General features: G+C 32.9%; 1 protein-coding gene across 1 annotated transcript in view; it reads right to left on the bottom strand.

Moving 5' to 3' along the window:
• CDH12 (cadherin 12) overlaps positions 1 to 21433 on the bottom strand; it is an 843825-nt gene that overhangs the window by 318081 nt on the left and 504311 nt on the right. The window contains exon 3 of the mRNA XM_039842741.1: positions 12655 to 12804. The gene's annotated coding sequence lies outside the window, so the exon portion shown is untranslated. The remainder of the gene's footprint in view (positions 1 to 12654; positions 12805 to 21433) is intronic.

The following is a 21433-nucleotide window of genomic DNA, read 5'->3' as shown; positions in this document are numbered from 1 at the left end:
TCTAATCACCTTTTCTGTTTTAACCTGTTAGTAATAATGCAAAATAGTAGGTATTTATGTTTATCACAGGATTTAACTCTAGATGCCTAGATGGATTTAAATAAGAACATAAATAAGAACATGCAACTTCTCACTTTTCTGCATATTATATTACAGAATTCCTTTGGAAATTGCGTCTGTGCATATATTTGCATATGTGTGTATCTATGAATAAATAAAAGTATATATATATGTGCATACATACATATCTACATATATATACATATGTACACACCTATCTAGCTAGTTAGCTAGTTACACTTTCAGGATTGTCTATACTGCTATCTATAATGCTTCGTTTCGGTAAGCATCTTATATGCAAGCCACATAAATAGTCACCACTTACACTGAATTGACCTCAAATACGCAGCTTTCAAAATCGCCTTACTTGTTCCCATAAAAATGGATATCAGCAAAGAGAATTAAGGGAACTATTTTAATATGCAAATTGGTCCCAGAACAATTCCTGAAGCATCCTCAGCCTAGCTGAGGCCTTTTTATACTCTTCCTTGTTGCTTCTGTTTGCTGTCCCTCAATGTCAAGTACCTGTAAGTCTGAGATACACTGTGGTTCCTTGTTGGGTCTTCTCTCTCTTTGATTATCTCATGTAATAGAACTTTCCTATTTTTACCAACACTCAGTATTCAGAGCCAGTTCCCATTTCTCAATCCTTAGTCTATCAGATAAAAATAGATCATGATATTGATTAGTTAGAAACTGCTAGTTGCCTTTCTAACACAAGGGCCTTTAATAGTCCAATTTAAAGGGTAAAAATCATACTGGGAAAGGTAGATTTTGTCACAGAGTTCCAGAGAATTGCTTTGGGAAGGAAGTAGCTTGTAGCAGCATTGCCTCTATTCAATGTAGGGAGCTCTTCTGTTTGATTCTAAATTGGCTTTTATTACTTTTTATGAAGAACATGTATTGGTAAAGTGTCCTTATTGTAGAATCCTCATCTAAAATCATGATGTTATTATCACTTTTTCCTAAAATACATCCGTACAATAAAAAGTTTGTGACAATTACTTCATTTTTGCTTCGATCTCTCCCCAGATGATCTCCTCACACACAAAATCATTACCTTTAAACTTTATAAATTATAAAAATGAGTATAGACTTTCCAATTTATAAATTCATGTGCTTCTTACAAAAAATTCTTACATGCTTCTTCATTTCTTATCTATCAGTGTGTAATCAGTTTAAAGACTATAAACAATTTTTCAGGGTGCTCTCAATTTGGAAATTGGTGGGAAAAATTCATTATGATTAAAACAAACAAATAAAATAGTATTATTTTGTTCACAATAAAAATGAGTCTCAATCTTATTTGGAAAAAACAGATAATTTTTTATAATTACAACAAAGTTTTTAGCTAACCATGCATAATAGATAATTCTTTAAATTATTTAAAAATCATACTATGTATGTCTGTATATGTGCATATATTTCTATCACTATAATCTAGCTGTCTGCCTATCAATTATCTATCATCTATCTATCTATCATCTACTATCTATCTATTTATCTATCTCCATGTAATCACCATCCACATCAAGGTGACAATTTCCAGCACCTCAGAAGTCTCCCTATTGTACCTCTTCTCAGTCATACCTCCAAAGGAAAATACTTATAATCTTGGCTGAGAGAATAATGTTATAACATTTTTATCCTTTTCATTGTACTTTCATTTCATATAATTACTAATAAGGTCAAAACTATGCTTCAAATACATCTTGCACACTAAATGAACATCTCTTATGAACATGATATATTATGATAGTTATGTTACCTGACAATTTACCTAATGGAAAAATACTAGAAACAGGCATTTCTGACATTCAATATATACATATATATTTTATTTTTATGTGGGAATCATAACTAACACCAAAAGAGCATAATGCTTAACAAACCATTTCTGCTGTTTAAATTCCATCTAGCAGCCTAAATGCTAAGTTTGTTTCATTAGCATACTGCTAATTCTGGAATTTCCTCCTAGAATGCAAAACCTATAAAATGTCGCAATAAGTGTAACATATAGCCAGGTCCTTTACTGACCCTCAAGATTTTGAGAAGTTTACTAACCTGGACAAAGTTTACTTTTTTGTAAAGCTTGCAGACAGAAAAAATGGGGCCTAATTTTTGTACTTGGTGTGGATCAAGGAAAGAATGTGAATGGTCTTTCAATAGCCTCAAGCTGTAATATGTCTACGAAGTGACACTGGAGAGATGGATGAACTTGGACACTGATGATACAGTAAGTGATAAAGTATTTAGGAGGCAGAGTTTGGGAACTATTGATAAGCAAACTGGTTTTCATATGGAAGAAGATGTTTATCTTGGTTTGTGATTTGTTCTATAATTTATAATTTCACTTTTTCATGACCATCTGAATGCAGTCAAAGAATATTTGATTTACATGGTTCCAAGGGGGTATAATACATATGAGTACACAAACAGTTCTGCTTAAAATGGGAAAAGTTTCCCCAGTCAATTTCTTCCAAAGATAGAATAAATTACTTTGGGAAACAAAATATTTTAACTTTCCTGCTTCTATGTAAGCCAGAATCACCAAACTTCTTGTGTGGAACGCTCCTACAAACAAAAAGATAATAAACAAACAAAAGATAATAAAGAGACTCTATGTCACTAGGTGTGTGGCTACTTAGTCTCAAGGTGAAGATAACCTGAGAGCCTACAAAAACTGGACTCAGAAAGATCTAGAAGGGAGCAGTGTGTGAAAGGGCTGGTAGCTTCATAAAGTACACAACCATCATTACACAACCGGTTTTACTTTTTAGAAAAGAACAGTATGACGCTTTCATTATTTCATCTCAAAAATTTTGTATCAACTGTGTTCACTCGCTGCCGCTTTTGCTCTGTGTTGGACGCCTCTCTCCACGCCTGCAGAGCAGAGCGTAATTGGGTCTGTTCTTTTTTCTAAAATATCTTCGAAACAAAATGGCATAGCATCCAGTAGAGAAAAAAAATCCCGATGTCTAATTGTACTTCTGAGTAGCTACAGAATTGTGAGATATTAAACCTGCTTACTTTTTTTTTTTCTGACAAGAGATATCTCTCTATTATCTTAATATTATGTTCCTCCTAAGACACCAGTCACAGTGTTTATCTTGGCATTATGTTTCTCTCTGCTTTTCAGATGTTTGCCTTCAGGGGCACTGGTACAAACTCATCATATTTGATGAATCTGCATTAAAAATCACTTTTTCTTTGACAAGCTATTTAAAATATCATTTGTGCTTTGTGAAGGTTTTTAGAAAAAATCCAGAGACCTAGACCTAGGTGACCCAAACTGTGTTTCTGCAAGAGCTGCAATTTCCTTTTGAGGATTATGGTCCCAGGGAAGATTGCTTCTAAATATCTGTGAGAGAAATACTTTCCAGAGTTAATTCTGTTGTTTACTCTGTATTGATTTTTAGAGCACTTCACCTCACCCCGTATAAAGGACAAGTAATAAAATACAGTTTAATTATAATAATATTAAATAAAACAGTATAATCATTCCTAAACACAAGAGATCAAAAAGTATTTATTCAAGATGTGCTTTTCGATTGTTGATTCTCAAGAATACTCAACTTCTATTGTTTGTTTGGTTTATAAGGTATTTTCTTCTAAAGATCAAAAAGTCTAGGAATAAGAATTAGTGTAGTCCCCTGCACTAAATATCATCCATTTATAAAATAAGAAGCTATAAGGGTGGTACTTCTAAAGATAATAGATTTTGAGCTAAAATATGCATGTTCATTGATCACAAATGGATCTGAAATGTCACCCAATTATTACATAGAAAGAAGCTGATTGAAAACAAGTGACCTTTGCCAAAATGTGTGAACAATTTTAATTGTTCATTAAAGGACAGGATATCTACATAGTCCAATAGGTGGATATGATATACAAAATACATTAAATACACTTCAGTGAGTACAGGCATGGCAAATTTTTTAAATTAATCTAATTATTACTATATTTTTGTGTTTTTTGACATTTTATGAAGGTGACATGGAGAAGCAAAATTCTACTCAGAATGGTAGAAATTTAACTGCCCAAGTGGAAGAGAAAAGCTTATGAATAAAAGGTTGTTCTTGAATTCAGAGAATTGCATTACCAGCTCTTTTTTTACAAAGGATCTATGTACATTAGTGTCTGTTACTGGGAATACAGCAGTGAATGGAACAGGTATACGGCCTGCCATCAAAGTCTAGAATTTAGCATTTTTAAATGATGTAATGAGTAGTGTGATTGAAGCGGAAGGAGTGTAAAGTAAGTTATAAAAACTGATAGGAGCTTTTCAACTAGATAGGTAGGGGCCAAACACTATTGAGATGCAGTTACACCTTGAGATTTGGAGGTCAAGAGATCCTGCCATGCAAAAAGTCAGCTTAATATGACGGACAAAAACCATGAATTTCAGGGATAAAGAACCAAAAGATGGCTGGTTAATAGACCGCTAGAGGTTATGCAAGGCTAAAAAGAAGGCAGCATCCAGAGCATCCACAGATGGATGCCATATAAAGGCCTGCATTATATTCTAAAAGAGAGGAGGCACTAAAAGGGAAGCTTTACACATAGAACAGTGTAATCACATTTGTGTTTAGAAAGGCCAGTCTTCAGATAGCAGGGGTCATTATTTTGTGGAGAGGAGTATAACAAAGAGACCATAAGCAAGTGACAATTGAAGACGATGTGAACCATAAGTAGGCAAGGATGAAAATCCATGTGACAGAGATTAAGAAGCAGAATCGAAAGGTCCAGATGTTAAATGGATGAGTAGGGTGTGAGAAAGAAGTAAGGAAAACATAATAGCTGAATTTCTAACTTGACCCACTGCATAGGCTACAATGCCATTTACTAAAATAGTAAAGAGAGAATGCATAAAGTTTTGGGCGTCAAGATTGAAAGTTTCTTTGATCCCTCTCGCTCTTCCTCTATTCCTTCCTTCTTTCATTCTTTCCTTCCTGTAATACATAAGTACTAGCTATATCATAGATGCTAATCTAGGCATTGTAGCGTTAGCAGTGAGAAAATCAGATTTTTATTTTCACAGAGCTTATGGCTCCATTGGATAACCCATTACCAGGCAATAAGTATTAAACGTTAGATGTTTTCTATTTCTGAAATGAAAGGGTCACAATGTTATTCTCCTAAGAATGTGAGTGACATTAAATTTGAATAGTTCACTTTGAGTTTGATTATTCAGCAAGAATAGAGGCAAGAATGTGGGATTTTCTTTTAGGTCACAGTCAGAAAGTAGGAGAACGTGAACATTTTCTCAAGTCAATACTAGCAGATGTGGCCATTCACAGTCTGCCATTTTTCTAAAATTCTGAAATGAAAATAAATTTGTTCACTTAATCATGCAATGGATTCCCTGAAAGTCACATATGCATACATACTTGTCCAAATTCATGCACATTTAACCTCTCATTTGGCTCCAAGTCCCACATCTGAACTTTCATGTATCTTTAGCCTAGTATTTTAAGAGTGTCTTATTCTGTCTCCCTTCAGCCTTACTGATTACTAATTTTCTCCTCTGGTATATTTCTTTTTTTTAAATTTTATTTTAATGTACCTACTTAAATACACATTCACTTTGAAGGAGTGAAAAATAAAATTCATGACTTAGAAGAGAACACCAATGTATCTGTCCTTCCCACTTTCAAAGTGTTTAAATGGGTTCCCATTGCTCCTGGGTCGAAGTCCGAACTCCTTACACTCCTTTCTCCTTATGAATATGAAGTTGCCCCTCCTTGTACGTATGCCACTTTGACATTACGTTATACAAAACTAATGTGGTCCTGGAGGGTGTCGGGAACTCTATTATCGTACCTCTGTGCCCTTGCACATAATATGACTTCTTTTAGGAGCTTATCACCCTACCTGTTATGTCTGTCTAAATTCATGCTACACTTTCAACTTATAGCTCAGGAAACTTCTCGAAAGTGTTCCATGGTCTCTCAGAGTTGAGTCAGGAGCTACTCTTTATGCACTGAAAACACCCACTATATGTCTTCCATGATTGCACACAGTATATTATAACTGCTCTTTCTCTTGCCTTCCCTCTTAGCCACCAACAGAGCACATTATGCATAGAAAATTGGGGTTTGTCACCATGTGTCTCTAGCATCTACTATAGTACCCGACGCTTAAAAGGCACACAATAACCGCTGAGTAAATTAAGCCAATGAATGTAAGCCCTTTGAGAAATGTGTTTGAATCTCACATCGTCTTAAGCAAACCAAAACTATCAATTTTTAGGTACTTGCCTCACTTTTAACATACAGACCATGTGATTAAGTAATTAGTTTGGACTATCTATTCATTCTTTGTTCAATAGATATTTTCTGAGAATCTGCCTTATTTTAGGCACTGGGTTGCTATGAAAGGGCGCGGGGGAAACCTTCCTTCATGGAACTTACTTATATTCTAATGTACCACGAGACACAAGAAGACAAATAATAAATAAATAAATTTAAAAGTATATGGTTAATGCAATGTTAAGCAATCTAGAAGAAAAAAATATAAAAGTAATAGGGAATTCTATGGGTAAGTTTGTAATATTAAAAACGATAATATAAATTACACAAAATGTGTGTCCATATTAATGAAATGTGATATTTCCCTTAGTGTTTTGTAGGTTATATTAATAACAAGAACATGTGGCAATTGGAAATAGAAAGTGAGAAAAGGTTAAATTCGAGGAGAGAGCTGAAATCAATATCCTTGTCATTTAGTTTTTGGAGAGAAGCACAAAATTGAACTAAAAAATAATAAAGTATCGGGACTGCATTCCTAGGATGAAGAGAACTGAAATGTTGTCTGAGAGGCCAGTATTTTCTGATAAATTTTAAACTTTAGTGTATAATTATCCTGGGTGGTACAAAGTCAAAAATTTCTATGCATTGGGACATGGGGTTGGATAAGCAAGGTAACCCTGCTCTATGGAACTGCAAAGAATTAGATATGTTAGCGATGCTTATCTAAATAGGCTGCTTTCTAAAACATTCAACTATTCTATTTCCAGAGTGGGTAACTGGGAATCAACAATAGATTTAAAAAAAAAAAAAATGTTTCTCTATTTTGGCCTGCTCAGAACTTCCCATCACCCTTCTTCAGTGGAGAGAGCTTCTTGAGAAGTTCTATAAACCTTTGACCCAGGGAGAGCTGAGCTGTAAGCCATGTCCTAGGTCCTTGAACATTTACCCACCTGTGGCTATGAAAGGGCAGTGGTGGAGGGAAGAATGAGAGCTGCATTTCTCATTGACCAGCGACATCAATATCCCTGGGAGGCTGATAGAAATGCAGAATCTCAGGTCCCACTCTAGAACCACTGGACAAGAGACCCAAATAATTTGCACATGAATTCATGAGTTGCTGGTCAACAGCAGCAATCCTCAACCTTGTCTGCATGTGCAACTGACCTGGGAAATTGTTTAAATCTTGGTGATCTGACCACATATTTGTCTATTCTGATTTCATCAGAATAACCTCCATATTTTACAAAACTGTCATTCCTGGGTAATTTCACAGATCAAATATATATATATATATATATATATATATATATATATATATATATATATATATATATATATTTGGCATATATATATATGCCAAAATATGAGAATGTGTGGTTTGGAACAGGAAAAAAATGAATATCATTAGAGAAAACACATTTCTACTATGTTTATTACTTGAATCAATATACAAAATTGGAGTAGTTTTGCGTAAATATATATATATATATATATGTACATATATATGGCAATAATATACATGTCTTTATGTTAATGAATAACTTTTCAACATTTATAATTAGAAGATTTAAATCCAATAGTAAAATATGGATGACTTAGTAGATAGGAGAAAATGATAAGCTTGAATCTATCTGGAAGTAGACATTTCAATATTTATCTTCAAGATATTTTTAAATTATTCCAAAAAGTATTAATTATGCTGATAATTAAAAAATCATGCAATGTGAATTAGTTTCTCTTCTAAACAATGAGTCAACAACTTTGTTTTTATAAAACAAACAAAAATCAAGTATTTTTACCTTTGCAGGCTCTACCTACAATCTCTCTAGCTTAATTATTCAACACAGGTTCTATAAAATTAAAAAATATATATATCAAATATTTTGACTTCAACGTATAGCCACTATACATTTTTGCCCAATACATTGTCTACTGAGACTATAAATATGTATGATGTTGGGTCAGTTATAATCTTTTAGTTTGTAAAAAAACACAAATGTGAATTGACTTGATTAAAGGGACTGAAATCAGAGTGAAAAAATGTAGAAAACAGGTAAAAGTCTCACTATTGCATGGCACATTTGGAGTATCGCCCAGGACAACACAGCCTTGTTGCCTCCACAAAGGAGAACTCCCTCCTGTGCTTAGCCATTACGGTGAGTCAAAAACTATGTCTCTTCTAGTTTACCTAAGGGGATTTGCCTCTTTTCTTTTCCTTCTATCAACCTCATGATTTCAACTTATTCATGACTTCTGCATACTACCAACTTTGTGTTTCTCAGTTTTGGCTCCTGCCCATCACTGCTGGTTATCTACATTTAATTTACATTAAAGGCCATCAAGTTCAATATATATATATATTTTAATCTAATACAGAGCATATGTTATTGACATAGTTCTTTTATAAGGCCACATGGTGGCCACTGGCTGCTCCAGAGATGGCTGTCTTAAATCTGGGCACATTCTTCTGCGGTTAAATTTACTGTGGCCAGCATGGCCTAGACACAGGGTCATCTTTTCTAGGGAGACATGCATTGTGGACATTCAGCATAACAAGCTCCTCTTTAATGCCACTTTTTATACGTCATGTTGATTCTTTAAGAATAGTAATAAAGAAAATTATCTATATATACTTTGTTTTTCTGTTATTCTTGTACACAACTAGGATAAGCCAATAGCTCACCATAACATCTAGAGAATGGAAAGTAAGCTGGCTGGTGATTTTTAAAATGTGTATATATATATATATATACATATATATATATATATATACACACACACACACACACACACACACACATACACACACACATATATAATAAATATATAATATATATACACAACATATAAATATATGTGTATATTTACATATACATGTATATAAATATACAAATATATTTAAAGCATATATGTAAATATACTTATATATATTGACACACATATATAAAAATAAATATATATATAAATATTCATTATTATTCTAATCATAACTGATCCACTATTTATAGTATCTGGTACAATGTGATCTTTTAAGATGCTTCAGAATGTGTTGGAGCACAATAAATAGTCGTGGTTTATAACTATGCAACCTAACTTCCAGTTCCCATCTCAGTAGATCCTTGGATATGACAGCTAATCATATTAGATTTTCCAGATCAACCCTAATTTACTCTTTCCCTGTTTGCCACAGGTTGAACCAAATTTTGGTTTGAATAATATTGTCACAATATCTACATAATAAGCTATAGCAAATCTCTGTAAAAATGGGAAGTTTATGTAGTCAGTAGAGCAAAAGGACTCCTATACATTTAAATCTTTTTTTAGTCCACGTTGCAATATTCAATCCAACTGTTAATTTCTTTATATTTTCTAATATTGGAGATGTCTTTTGCCACAAACACATATCCTTATCTTCCTTTTAATCTCATTTCAATATAAGTGACATTGAATTTTTATCTATTTTTTATTTGACTTTATCTTGAGTATGCTAATTCCCCTTGGAAAGATATACATATTACAAATACTAAATTCCAGTACTGATTACCCATATCGTACAGTGCTTTTTCTGTCAATAGTAATCAGAATTTTCTGGATGCAAAAACTTGAGCACTAACCTCTTTCAGAAAATTTATTCTTGTTTTAAACGCTAGTGGCTATGGAATTTATGAAATCACTTATTTTGAGTAAGCCGAGTTAATCTGTTCTGAGGGTAATATAATTAAGTTGTACTATCTTAAATTTATCATCTTAAATTACTCATGAGTATCACATCAAATATTGGAAAAGGTCACAAACACAAGATGATAAAGTAGAATGTAAAGATTATAAACCTTAACCACAGCATGACCTGAGCTTGAGCTGTAGATCACTGCTCACGGGAAGCCCTTCACCTGCATCTCCTTATCTGGAAAATCAGGGTAAATAACCTCCACATCATTATTTTTACTTGATGATTACATGATCATACATACAAAGATCCTAGCTGTCTGGCATTTAAGAGGCATGTTAAATGCTGCCCCTCCCATATTGTCTTTCATTGAAAATACCATGTACTGAGAAACAGGTTATAAATTTTAAGGTAACTTTTATAAAGTTTTAATAGATTTTTTTGGTTTAAATTTTGAAACTGCCTACTCTGAGTGAGGTTATACTATAAGATGTTTTCTGATCTCACAGAAGGAATAAATTACCAGGAAATGCATGAAACATGGGTTTCAAGATAGGATCTAGAGTTAAGGAGGGATTTAGGAATATATAATAAGTGGGGAGGAAAAAAGGAAGTCTGAGTGAGGAGCCAGGTGTTACTGAATATAAATTGTCCCTAATTATCAATTGCACCCACAATTTTCTCCATTCCCTTTTCATCCTGCATAATGCAAATTAAGACAGCCACAATGATAACTCCCTTTAAAAGCCTTAGATATATCTTTTTGAATGAGAACTACAGTTGTCTTAAACATAAACATTTCCTTATACACTGTAAATATCTTTCCATGGTCAATCCATCAAGAGAGCAAGTAAGTGCATTCAATCAAAGTTCAATGGGTAGGATATCGGTATCAATTTTGAACTTGGAGCAAAGAATAGTCCAAAATACAGAGATGTTTTCTGCAATGTATAAGTTTGTTAATAGCAAATGTGGCCCTATTTGGTTAATGTTGTCTCGTTTTATTTATTAAAGTTGCTTGAAAAAAAAAAGACTTCAAAGACCCAATGACAGTAACTATAGTCAACATACTCTTCTCTCAGCTACTGAGAAACTATCCCTCAGAGAAAACAGAAGTCTCAGTGCAACAAGGGTAGACAAATGTTTCCAGGCTTGGGCTAAAAACATATAGTCAACCAGCGAGTACATGTCAGCACCTATGGGTATCCCCAAAATAGTTTATTCTTGTGGGAGATGCAATAACATCAACATCAGCTTAAAAAGTTCTCCAGAGAATGTCAGAAAGATAGTCAATTAATATAAACCATGTTCTAACATCTTAATAAAATGTCCCATCTCAGGATACCCATAGGAGGAAGGTAGAATCAACATTTCATGAAATATGAGTGCTCATTCTATAAAGCACATTTAAGATTCTATTATAAATCTTCACACAAAATATTTACATAGTGCTCTAGCAATAACAGATTAGTTATTGAACTTCAATTTGTGTGTGTATCTTATAATGGTATATATTTATATTTTCAATGATGTTTGTTTTATTATTTGAGAAGCATTTTGAAGTATAAGCACTACATGATAACAAGGTAAGTGGGTGCTATTATTCACTTATGCTAGCCAATCAATCAGTTATTCATAATTATAATGATAGAATTATTTTATAATTCTTCATTACATAGAAATTTATCATAATATAGGATAAAACCACCAGGCTATATTTTTATGTGCAAAGTAAAGTAGAAAAGAAAAAAATTAGATAATTCAATCTAACTTTGGAAAAAAGTTGCTTCCATTTTCTGTAGATATTTTTAACAAACTTATAAAGAAAATGGGTTTAGAACAATGTGGACGAGTTTACTTAAATTACCTGGATAATTTCCCTAAACTATGTAAAATGCAAATAACCTCATTTCACTCTAGTTGCATCACAAAGTACAACTTCAAATACAAAAGCCACAATTTCAATAAACACATAAACTTTATTTCTTATTGAAGAAATCTCCTTTCTAAAATAAGCATTTTAGAAAGAAGTTTATTTTTTTATTAGTCTAGCTCATAAAACAAAAGCATCTGTCTTGTTTAAGAACTATAAATCATAGCAATGGCATATTAATTCTTTTTGGTCATTTTTCCTAACAACTACATCACATTATAAAGTTAATTTAACTTTAATTATTAAATGGACACTATTAAAATATTCAAGGATTTAGTCCTAAATCCTTAAACTCAGAAAGATCTCAAGAATATTGTTAAAGTAGAAAGCTGCACAAAATTTCAACTCTCATTTGCAAATTTTCTTTCTAATTTAACTTTGAAGCTTTCAGACTCCAAGATTATACCATATGACATCAACAAAACACTTCAATCAAAATCTAGTTACCTTAGCACTGCATAGTTCTCTAGATTATTAAAGGGGTAAAGTGAGAAATTAATTTTTCGCATTTCCTTTTATTTTCTTTTGATGTGAGTCAGAATTCTCTCATTTCAAAACCAATGGGTCTGAAATATCATTATCCAAACGGCAGTTTTCATTCTAGGACAGTTGCTTATAAACTAAGCCGTTTCCTGACACAAACAGTCACTTGCTGCAGTGCAGAATGTCAGTTTAGTCAGTAAGAACTTTCAGTGCAGAAATCCAGTGTGATGCAGACACCCAGATCAAGCAGCACTTACCTTAATTGAAATATTCTCTGTGAACGGGGTGAGAAATCAGTCAAATCAACCGTGAATAGGGTGAGGAGATCGAAGAAGTTTTCAATCAACACCCTCTCAGTAGCTGCATGCTGTGCTTCTTTTTCCTGTTTATATTGAGCCCCTTTCTGTCTAAGAGGACAAAAAAAAAAAAAAGCTGAAATCCTCAGAGGTTCCAGTGAGTAAATGAGGACTAAGCGATGTTTCTTAAGGGGAGACCCTCTGTGAGCCTGCTGCATTTGGTGGCTCTCTAACTGCTGTGATAGGCTCCTGTCAGGTCCCCTAGGCTGGGCGATAATCATTGACCTGATTAGCAGAGAACACTCCCTGTGCGCAGGCAAAACATGCAGAGGGTTCCTAGGTCTCCTGGGAATTGGAAAAGGCACCAAGGCCACTGAGGAATGTTGTCTTTTCCAGCACAATAGATGAACTACAACTATGACTATAATTTGCAAGGAGATTAGCCACGGTGTTAAGCCATGAGAGGACTTAAACAAATGTGCTTTCTCTTGCTGTTTCGCAAGGTGCATTCCTGTTAGGTATCAGGTACAGTAAAGCAATTAATAGACTGATAGAACTGATTTGCAAGACAAGCCTAAAGCTGAAAAATGTTTAAAGCCATGTGATAAAAGAGATAGCTGTGCTTGTCTTTGCCCCAAGCCTGGGACATACTTCAACCTTTGTCTAAGTGAAATGAATTTAAAGGTTTATCACAGCCCTCCAGAGTACAACTCTCTGATTTATAAAAAAGGAAGTATTCATACCAAATTAGCATGTTTGGCAGTTTCTTACAGACAAAGGACTCAAACCAAGGCAAAGAGAATACAGCATTGCTTGTGCAGTTTTGCAAATAGCTTTTTTAAAGTATCATCACACTTGCAGAAATGTTTATGTTAAACCATTATCCTGAGTAACATGAGGATTACAACATTACACTTAACTGAATCATCTCTTTATTATCTGTTGAAATACAAATTTTCTAAAACAAAACAAGCAAAGAGAGAATCAAAATGTGAAACAACATTTTAAACATAGTCCTGTGCTGTTGCTAACAACCTGCTGATACCCATCCACTAACCACCTGACCATCTTACATCAAAAGTTAACCACTTCCCCGAAGAGATCTTGTTCTCACAAAAACAAAACAAAACAAAACAAAACAAAAAACATAACTAAATGCCAAAGTTCCAAATGGTTAATTTTGGACAGTTTTCACTTCTATAGGAGAAAATTATTTGAATAACAAAAAGAACAGATCAAAAAAGTCATTTGCGCGTCTTGAGAGTGAGGAAAATCTCATTGCCAGGGAGAAAGCTGACGAGTGTCCTCTCACGATGATTCTGTGTGATACATTCAGCATTTCTGTCTTTCCAGGTGGGTCTCACTGAGGACGTATGGCACTCTCTTGATATGTTGATGTGTGTGTGTGTGTGTGTGTGTGAGAGAGAGAGAGAGAGAGAGAGAGAGAGAGAGAAAGAGAGAGAGAGAGAAAGAGAGGCTGTATTCGCATTGTAATATTTAAATATTTACATATACTTTAAGAAAAACCCAAATTTCAATAAAGAGATGCACAAAACATTGTGGGGAATTTGCCATATATACTCTAAAGTAAATTAAAAACAAAACAAAACAACTATTTCCTTAAAATATAAACTCTCTGATGGAACCTTTTGACACAATAAAACTGCAGTGTAACTGATTTGCTGTGATAGGGCAGACACTTGAACTTGAAACAGAGGTGCAACCATGAAAAGACCCAGGTGGGCTGAACCTGCGTTCCATGCACAGGAGGTCTCTTGCTCCCTCAGCTGGTGGAGGGTGAGAGCTGAAGGGAGAAACCCAGTCAACACATCCCAGGAGAGGAAGAATAACTTTTGCTGCTGTTAAGCAGGAAAACCTTTATCCAATTACATTAGACTCACAGTGTTCTAGCAGAAAAGAGGCTGCTTCAATTGAAATTGATGCACATAAATTGTAAATAAATAGTAAGGAAATGTAACTGCTAATTTCTTCTGCAGTGACCTTACTAGCTGTTAACACAGCCCTCATAAGTGAAAATCCGATGGATTCCCACAGTTTTGATGTTCAATGGTCATGCAGTTAAAGCCATCTGTCATTCTGAGGATCTTAAATAAGGACCTCTATTGAAAACTTTTTAAAATCTTAAGACAGTGCTTATTTTCCTCAAGCTCGTTCACTAGCAATTATCATCGGCAACTAAAACAAGTGCACTCTAAGTTAAGCTAAGTTTGTGCCATACTAAAAAGCCCTGACTAAATAAGTTTGCACTGATGATGTTTCCAAATGACCAGTCTCATAGGATCTAAGGGTCTTTCTGCAGAGGGTATGTGTGACTGCAGTAGTTTTGTTTTGTTGGTTTTTGGTTTTATCTACATTAAAAAAATAATTGTTTTTATGTGGACGTGCACTCATGAGTAACAAAGCAAAATACTACTACTTTGTGGGAGGAGTAGAGAAGATACAGAAGTGATAATTATAGGTACTGTATATTAAATGCATGCTATGTGCTAGATGTTTTGTATGCATTTCAGCTATGGCTATTGTTCTTGAAATACTTAAATGAATACTATTAAGCAGGCATTATTATCTTTTTAAAATTTTTATTAATTAAGCTAAGACTCTGAGAAGTTAGGTATATTAACCAATGCCACTCAGCCAGCAGAGAGCAAATTCAGAATTAAAATGCATATCACTGTAACATCTTGATGGGTAGAAATTCCCAAACAAAAATACCTGTTCCCAAAAGAATAGGAAAAATATCTTGTTTTTATGACTTACAAAATGCATTTTTGCATCCTTAAAAAATTAGCTTCGTGACTGATAAAATAGTATATTTTAACAGTTTAGCCAGAATAATTATATTTTTTTACCAGAAAATAAAATTCGACAAAAATAAACTTCAGCCTAAAAAATAAATTCAATCTAGAATTTCCAAATGATTTAATACCATTAGCACAAATTTTTCAATTTCGAAAAGTTTTATCTCAGACAATTCATTCTTCCTCTTCCTTAAAAATCGTAAGTACTGTTTATTTTTTAAACAGGAAAATGACCCTACTCTAGTCTATAGCTATCTCAAGAACATTTACTAGAAATATATTGGGTCAAAATGATGATGATTTCTGATATCTCAGTTCTCCCACAGAAGTAATGTGATAGCAAAGCTCAAAAGAACTATGGAGCTGAAAAATTCATTTCTCGCTTGTTCACGCCTTATCTAGAAGTTTCTTAAACCTCATATAAATCCCTACCATTTCATGGTAAGAATTTCTATTGAAATTCTCAGACACATTCTTAATCTTAGAGAAATGTTGTGATCATGCTTTTTCAAGGCTTCTAATAAAAATTCGACCTAAAAAAATAAATAAATAAAGATAACTCAAATTAAGTCACCCTTAAAGTATGCCGAGAAATTTCCACGTATTATCTCATTTGATTCTTACAGGGATCTAGTGACATAGGTTACAATGAGTATTTTACTCATATTTTAATGATGAGAAATTAGGAATAAAAAGAGCCAGTAATTGCTTGTCCTTTGGTCTTTGATACTTAGTGGGAAACCTGGTGGCCTTTTGACACAAGGTGTGTTACTCTCCACCATGTCTCACAAATATGTTTGTCTGAGTCATGGTGTAATCAATAAAGAATGTGAATGGATATCTAAATGGAAGCTACACTTCCTTCATTTACCTAGGTTTGTTCTAAACACTGAGAATTGTAGTCATGATGGAATAAAGGAAAAAATTACTCTGCGCTGGTAGGAAGCTTGTGATTTATATATACAGGAATTTCTCCACTTAGATTTCTGATAGACTTTTCTAGATCTTGACTATTACTACATTAAGACAGTGGTTTAACTATTGATCTTATGACTCACATGAATATCATCTTGCTTCTCTATAAACTTTAGCTTCGAATATTATCTCTCTGCATCGTTTTGTGATTATTTAATTATCAGGGAAGAAATTCCACATTAGTGTTGTTTTAAATATATATTTAAAAACAAAACAAACAAAAAGGAAGCAGCTTAACAAAGTAATGACACACTGATCTATGAGCAGGAACATCAAACTAATACTAACACAGGAATGTTTGGTGAACGTTAAGAGATTCTTATGTATTGTATATATTTCTGCTTATATGTAAGTCATAGAGGTGAAATAGCTGAATTTACCAACTTTTAAGGTAAACGTTTTACTTTTCGGAGGCCAGCTTTGCTCATATACACTCATGAATTTGAGATATTATAAACTTCTAGAAATAAAGAAAGCTAGATTGGATATCAGAAAGTTTGGACTAGAGTCAAAATTCTGGCACTAACTGGCTTTATAACTTTGAGCCACTTAAAAAGCTTCTAGTTAATTTCATTGGAAAATGTGAGGAAATTAGACAATATTATCTCTAAGAGTTCAGTCAGCTATAAAATTATGTTATCTATTTGTCTAATAATCTGTGATATCCTCTCTACTTAATTCAGAAATAATCAAGTAGTAAAAAAGAAAAGGTTGTATACAATTAGACCTTTTCTTCCCTCTCCCACACTACAATGCCCCTAACAGTTTTGTTTTAGTTTATAAATGACATTATGATAAAAATATTTTGTTTCATAGTTCAAGTAATGTAATTATTAGTCAGAAAGTCACTGATTTTAAATTGCACTTGAAATAGATGGAAAAAATTGCTAAGGTCAATAATATTACTTAATTTTTTAAAGTAATTATAATGTATTCTTTCAAAGGGACATAGCTGCTACATCACATCAAGAATGAATCTTTATTATCTTGGTCAGTTAAAAATGAAAGATGATTTAATTGAAATTATAGAGAATTAACTTAAACTAGGGAGCATAATTGAAAAATGAACATACAATATTAATATATTTTATATTTTCAAAGCCACAATTCTACTTTAGTAGGTCTTTTAAAATAACAACAAAAAGTGCAGGGTGTAATTAAAATAAAAGAATTAGTTCTTAGTAGACATAATTGCTTGGCATTTTATCCCTTTCTTATAAGCTCAAATTTATTCTATTTTGTATCTTTAGGTATAATCGATAAGTTTAAACAAAATGAAATAAATAATATATAAAACTTTAAGAAAATTAATCTCATTTCATATTAAATTTGCTTAAAACTACTAAAAATTAGTGAAGATTAGAATATGCATATAAACTCCAAACCACATACATTTTTAGCAATAACTAAAATATAAGTCACTAAACAAATATACATAAATACTATTTAATGAGCAATATTGTTTAATAGAAAAAAAGGCAGGTAAATTCATTTATGAGGAGATATTTTTACCTGTTTTGAGAGTCAGAAAAAAGGAAGAGTGAATGTAAAGTTAGAAAACGTGGGAAGAGCCGGAAACACTAATGTGATAAATGGTATAAAACTAAGTTACCATTCACTGAAAATTCCTGGGATAAAAAAAGTCCTAACTTAGATTAACTTGTTAATTTGAAATTATATAACTATATACAGACTTGTTTAAAGACTGTTCTACCACTATATACCTATCAGCATAGCTAAAATTGAAAAGAAAAATCCCTAACAATACCACATATTGGCAATGATGCAGAATACCTATAACTTTCATATACAGCTCGTGGGATTACAAAATGGGGTAACCACTTTGAAAACTCTTTGGTAGTTTCTTAAAAAGTTCCACACATACCTATTGGGTGATGCAGCTATTTGACTCCAAGATATTGCCCCCAAAAGAGAAAGTATATGTTTATTTAAAGACTTGTATATAAACAATTGATATTATTCATAATATTAAAAAATGTGAAAAAAAATCCAAATGTCCATCAACAGATGAATGGGTAAGCTGTGGTACATTCATTGAATTAAATACTACTTATCAATTAGAAGGAACAAAATACTAATATACTAAAAAAACTGAACCACAAGGTCATTATTCTAAATGAAAAAAGCCAGAAACAAACAAGTAACTAATATATGCTTTCATTTATGTCAAGTTCAAAAATATGGAAACTAAACTATAATGACAGAAGGCAGGAAAGTGGTTTAGGGACAATAGCGGTAGAAAAAAAGGATGGCAAAGGGGCACAAGCAACCTTTGGAATGAGAAAAATGTTTAGTACCTTGATTATGGTGGTGGTTTCACAGGTGTATACACCTGTCCAAATTCATCTAATTTATACTTTAAGTATGTGCTGCTTATTTTATATGTTATGCCTGAATAAAGTTGTAAAATTACACACCTTCTTCATTTCTTCTTTAATAAAATGTTACCATAATTAAACTGTTAATGCCATGTTTTATTTATAATAAGATAACAATTAGCATGGCTTTAATTCTATTTCCTGTTTTCTAAAGAAACCAAACTTGAGATGGAATAAAATCACCTGCTTTCTATTTCTAACAGTGTCTTAAATTGTATACAGCATTCCCCATTCAAAGTTTATGACAACTTTAAACAATGCCCCGGCACCTATCCAGATAATATTTCAGTAAAATTTTATACAGGGAAATAAAGTGCCATTCGATTTCAAACAATGACCACTGTAAAATGCTTAATCATTTCTTGATACACATATATCACTGTCCATTTGTTTCTATCTTCTGTTTAATGTGTATTGAAATCTTACCATAACATATCTTCAGCATCTATGCCACAGCAGGTGACTCTATTTTACAGAAAATTAATTGGGCTTTCTCAGGCCGTAACTGCATTTGACAGGCCTTATGATGAAGATATGTTATATAGTATCATACAGTTGGTATTGCTACAGTGGCTTTTAAAAGGATCCCCTTCCTACTTGTATTTACTTGTTTATTAAATACAACTTTTTCTTTGGATTTCTTGGCGACTCCATTAACTTCTGAATGCCATGTTTCATTCTACCCTCAGTTACACTGACTGTAATATCCAGGTTCCTCTCGTGTCAACTTGCTCTTTTTCACTCTTGGCAAAAGCCAATAATTTGCTGCCACAACATAAAGAATAAGTGACTTCTATTTGCCTCACTGACTCTATTTTCCTTATTAAAATAATTTAAACTCTCCATAGTAATACAGGGTTTTAACATATCTCAGGCTGTTGGTGAATAGTCTGAAATAACACTTTTACCTCCCTGTATACATCAAATACATGGACTTAAGTTTTTGTAATAATGATGCAGTGATAGAAACACAGGAAATAGGTGACTCACTCCCTAGGATTAAAACAATGCAGCAACATGGCAATAGCAAACAGCAAACGTGAATCTTGGGCTCTTTGCTTTCTATACATTTGGTTGTCTTCTCAGATTAAAAAGAAAAATAGTATGAAATGAGTTCATGTATATGCAGAAATAAGATTGAGTTAGTATGCACGCAGCACCAAGAAGGTAACTGTTGCAAAATGAGAGCTCAATAAATATTAGTAACTGTTATTAGTTAAATAGGCAATATATGAACTCTGTAAATCCCAAATAAAACTTTGTTTTTAATTATAAGGATATGTCCAATTGAATTTAGACCAAACATATGCCACATTGTTGTTTATATTGTGAATCCAGAGGAAATTTTTCCCATTAAACATGTAAAATAAAATAATATTGACCTATTTTTTAGCAAGAATATTGCAAAGCATAATAATAAATTACTGGCAGACATATAAATTGCTACTATATCTCGGGGGAGCAATTTTGACATTTGTAACAAAATGCTGTATGTATACATGTGTGTGTATGTGTGTGTACATACAGATTGGTAACTACAGATGTTTATTGAGAAAATATTGTGTGTTACATCAGTTTACAATGGTAAAAAACTGTAAACACTAATGTGTAGCATTAGTGATTAGATATAAATGTGGAAATTTGATAAATTAATGCATCTATTAACATGTTCTAGCAACATATTTTTAATATGAAAAGGTTTTCGGTGTTTTATAGAAAATAGATTATAAAGTAACATAAGCATAGATGATGATAGATAGGTAGGTAGGTAGATAGATAGATAGATAGATAGATAGATAGATAGATAGATAGATGATAGATGATAGAGAAAGTTATGTATCATGAGAAACTAATTTTTTTAAATTGAGTTTTGTTAGGTTAATTCATTGTTTCTTATCTATAAGATGTGTACACTAGAGAAAATGAAGAAAAGGGATAATCTTAATTTGTGTTATTTATCCCTTCCTTTTCCATTTTTTCCTGCTTTTTGTATATGACTATAAAAACAAAGAGAAGTAGAAGCTACAATTTAGATAATTTCATGAAATTTAAGTTTAAATAAATTAAAGATCTTCTAAAGTGGATGTTGATTCTCTCAGAGATAAGTTACATCAACTGAACTAATTCAGTACCAGCTCCTTAGGGTTGAAGACTCTACCACCTTTCATCAAGAATGGCTAAAAATCAAGAAAATGGATTTCAATCCCATTGAGTAACAAATCAGCTATTGTGTGGAGGTATGGTTTCCAGAAAGACACCTTAGCCAGAAAAATATATAAATATTCTGGTATTGGCAACATCTCCACCATGCTTTCACTGTTGGATAACTCTAGAAAGATTCTTGTTTGACTGGAGGAGGGGAATCTCAGATTCATGGCGGGCACTGGAATAGAAATAGAAAAGACTATTGTGAGCATTGTTCTATACCATTTTATGTAAGGATCTTGGGCATTCTTGGGTTTGGTATTCACAGCAGGTCCTAGAATCAACCCTGTAGTCAAAAGTTATACACACATTTTTGACTCCGGGGGCTTCAGCGTCCCTAAC

This window comes from Pteropus medius, unplaced genomic scaffold (genome assembly GCF_902729225.1).
Source record: "Pteropus medius unplaced genomic scaffold, Ma_sr-lr_union100, whole genome shotgun sequence".
Classification (NCBI taxonomy): Eukaryota; Metazoa; Chordata; class Mammalia; order Chiroptera; family Pteropodidae; genus Pteropus; species Pteropus medius.
This window is presented reverse-complemented; position numbering and strand designations above follow the sequence as displayed.